Genomic DNA, 4137 nt, shown 5'->3' on the forward strand with positions numbered 1-4137 from the left:
AGGGTCACAGTTTGTGCTGCATTATTCCTTCATTAATCTGACGTTAACACTGCCCTCTGTTGCGGGAATCATTAAAAAATGAATCCACCTCACAAACTCCCTTTCCCGCAGGAACACATTCTAGTGCCGGTACAGTACTGTCTCGCCAGGTTCTTGCTATTTTCTCCCAGCTAGCAGCAACCTCTTGTTCACAACTCTTTACACACCCCCACAATCACTCATCTAGGGCCTAAAACCCGGTAAAGCATGACTCTTAAGGCTTAAATTATCTAATCAGGTTTATATAATAAGATCACAATTACAAGATGCCAATACAATAATTTCAATGCCAAATGATAAAGACAAATTTTGACCCAATTAATTTAACCTTGTAAAAACCTTAGCTTGGTTATAACCACTCGGGGTTTGACTCGTCCTCATCATCTGCCTCCATGATGATCTCTCTCCTCCTGCTCCTGACCTTTCTCCTCCTCCCACTCTAGCTCCACCTCTCTATTCCTGTCCAATCACAGGCCTGTCACTGCCCTAATGTGATTGGACAGAGAAAATACTGCAACAACCCTCTTCAAATATCTCCTGGGCCCCACACAAGAGAAACTAGCCACAGATCCGGAATCCATTTTCTTCTGGGTTTCCATCACTCTGCCAGTAAGAAGTACCTACATAAGATCTAGAAGAAGGGACAGGAAGTGGGAAGAGGCGGGGGCGATGGGTGGGGGGGGAGGGCGGGGAGATCTGGAAAACTATTGCTTTCCGGAGACTGGAGCATGCTCCTGGACACGGCCTGGCAGGAGGAACAAAGGAAGCTTTGCTGCGGCCTCTGTAAAGTTCTCAGGCAGATGCAGCGCTGCCTCCTGACCTTTGCTGCTGAAGTCCTAACAGCAGCGCTGAACTGCGTTGAAAACTTCCATATTCAGTGTACACAGAGCTTGCTTTCTTTTCTTGTTGCTGTGATAAAAAAAAAAAAAAATGGGGGTGGTGAGATGGCTCAGCGGGGAAGAGCATCCACTGCTCTTTGGAAGGTCCTGAGTTCAAATCAGCAACCACATGGTGGCTCACAGCCACCCGTAATGAGAGACCTGACGTAGTCTTCTGGTGCATCTGAAGACAGCTACAGTGTGCTTACATATAATAAATAAATTTAAAAAATCTTAAAAAAAAGGGGGGGGGGGCTGGAGAGATGGCTCAGTGGTTAAGAACACTGACTACTCTTCCGAAGGTCCTGAGTTCAGATCCCAGCAACCACATGGTGGTTCACATCCGTAATGAGATCTGATGCCCTCTTCTGGAGTGTCTGAAGACAGCTACAGTGTCTTACACATAATAAATAAATAAACTTAAAAAAAAAAACAACCCAAAAGCAGGCTTCCCAGCAGACAGGGCATTTTGGTTAGATGTGCAAGACTACAGCCAACATTGATTGGAAGTTATTGCCTGGGAAACTTGAGGTACCTGGTCGTATTGTATCCCCAGTCAAAAAGAAAGGGATAAAAGCCTATGTTCCCCTTACTTTCTCTTCTTCATACAGGCCAAGATCCAATCCCAGGTGCAGCCACTTCGAGGATGGGCCTTGCAACTTCAATTAATGTAATCACCACCACCCTTCACTGGCATGGCAGAGGGTTAAGTATTGCTAGCAGGCAGAGCTGGAGCCTAGTCAAACTGACAATAAAGACTGTTTTCTTGTTAGTCCAACATTGAGTGAACCCTTGGCTGTTTCTCTGGAAAGGAAGGACTTGGACCTTCATTCTTTTCCGGTTTCTGGCCTTAGGAGAGCTACCACACTCTTCCAAACTCCCTAAGTGAACACGGGCTTCTTCCCGCTAAGTCCCAAGTCCTCGTAACCCAGTTTTCAAGTCTTTAGGGCCTGTGCCTCTTATCTAGATAGGCAATCCTTCCAAAGTTACCTCCCATGACACCGACTTCCCCAACTCATCACTCCAAAGGGAGACAAGAGAATACCTTCACAGAACGAAGAAAATAAAGGGATTCTTTCACCATTACAAACAAGAGTGTGAGCAAGGGTAAAGAATGTGTTTATGTCTCATGTTCCTCTATGTGTGCTGTCTGTTTTTGCCTCATGGGGAGCCTACAATAGCTTAAAACCTAGACTCTCCCTGCTGTAATCTAATAAACCTAACCTCACACAGAAGGAAAGGCCCTGCTCCACCTGGCCTCTGGATGGCCATTCAGATTCACTCTCTGCACTGAGTTCAGCCATCAATTAAACTTTTTTGTTTCCCTGACTCAATTCTCATCTGCTGGTCTTAAGGCCTTTTCATAGCCTTTATTTCTGCATAGAATAGCTCAGGAAGTCTGCCCTCACCTTCATGGCCTTTGCCTTTGCCTCAGTAACTTGCATTCGGTCAATGAATGTCTTGTCTCATACACAATTAGCACCTCTCATCGTACACCCATCTTAAACTTCTTCTTTGTAGCCCATTTGTTAATTGAATCAACTTTAGCTCAAAGCTGCCTCTGTACAAGTTCAAAATTAACCTCAATATTTCTTTTTACACAGTTAACTACTATCTGAGTTGATCTCTAACCAAGTACGTGAGTCTCAGCCAATCACAAGCACTTAATCCTCAAATACGACAGACAGGAGCTACATCCAACCACACTACCTCGACAACTCACTCCTTTTCTCCAGTTTTAACAATAACTTGCTCATACAGTTGGGGAAGAAACACTATGGACATATTTGGAACACATAGCTGATAACTCCAGAAAGCCATATAAACCCCATAAAGATGTGGAAAACTAAATTTGTTGTAATCTTGTCTTTTAATTACATTACCACTATGATTCACTAATTTAAAGTGTGTCCTTCAACGATTCCAAACTATAACTTCCTGTTACACTTTCCCTGTATATCCTTAGTACCTGGCATGGTGTTCACCAAACAGGCCTTCAATATGCACTGAGCAAAATGAAGAAATGGAGAACAGATGGCACATACTGGATGGTTAAAATGAAAATCCCCCTGTTCCAGTGATATTCCATTTGAAACTAAGGGAAGTCTACTGCTGGCTGGAAGGCAGGTAAGGAGTGGAGAGAAAGAAAAGGGAGGAAGGTATGGGGAGGAAGCCACCTCCAAAGAAGGCTAGAGACGTATTCTGTCTGGCAGAAAATTAACACAATGGCACACTGCTGAAAGAAGCTGTTTTTATAGACAGTGATAATGAGAGAAGAGTTTGGGGATGTTGGAAATGATGTAGAGAAGCATTCTATACAGCAACTACCATCTTGAATAGTGAAATAAGTCTTTAAGTGTGTTTGGCTAACGCTGTAGGAGCCACAGCATCTCTACTTTATATTGTTGGGAGCATCTGGGCTGCCTCTGTTCCCAACTGAGCTACTGGGACTCTGTAGGCAAACAAGAGCCCAGACCACTGGCAATGCTTACTCAGGGTCTTAGCAACTAAACAAGCTGAACTGTGCAGTTGGAGACAGAGGAAGCCCATGCAAACTTTTCCCTTCCACACATAACCCCTTGTCAAGTGGAAAGGAAAGAAGTAAGAATATTTTGTCACCTCTTTTCAGTGCTCACCCATTGTGTGAAGTGATTTAGCTCAAAAGATCTATTGGCAGGCAAATGGATGGAACCAGAAAATATCATCTGGAGTGAGATAACCTAGTCAGAAAATAACACACATGGTATATACTCACTGATAAGTGGATATTAGGCAAAAAGCTCAGAGTACCCAGGATACAACTCAAAGACCATCTGAAGCTCAAGAAGAAGGAAGACCAAAGTGTCGATGATTCAGTCCTACTTAGGAGGGGGGAACAAAATAATCACAGGAGGTAGAAGGTGGACGGAACTTGGGAGGGAGAGAGGAGGGGAAGGGGACAAGGGAGGCAGGATCAGGTGTGGGAGGAGACGGGGTAAGTACAGAGGGTCAGGAAATTAAACAGAGGTGTATAGTGGTGGGGGATGAGGAACTAGGGGTGGCCACTAGAAAGTCCAAGGTGCCAGGAAAACAAGAGGCTCCCAGGATCCAACAGGGATGACATTAGCTTAAATACCCAACAAAGGGGAGAGAGACTCTGTAGAAATCATCTAGAGCCGGGCAGTGGTGGCGCATGCCTTTAATCCCAGCACTTGGGAGGCAGAGGCAGGCGGATTTCTGA

General features: G+C 44.7%; 1 long non-coding RNA gene across 1 annotated transcript in view; it reads right to left on the reverse strand.

The window, feature by feature from the left end:
- Nucleotides 1-616: 616 nt before the first annotated feature.
- Nucleotides 617-4137, reverse strand: part of LOC116094020 — a 17544-nt gene continuing 14023 nt past the window's right edge. The window contains exon 4 of the long non-coding RNA XR_004119934.1: nt 617-948. This is a non-coding gene — a long non-coding RNA (uncharacterized LOC116094020). The remainder of the gene's footprint in view (nt 949-4137) is intronic.

The sequence above is a fragment of the Mastomys coucha genome, unplaced genomic scaffold (genome assembly GCF_008632895.1).
Source record: "Mastomys coucha isolate ucsf_1 unplaced genomic scaffold, UCSF_Mcou_1 pScaffold16, whole genome shotgun sequence".
Classification (NCBI taxonomy): Eukaryota; Metazoa; Chordata; class Mammalia; order Rodentia; family Muridae; genus Mastomys; species Mastomys coucha.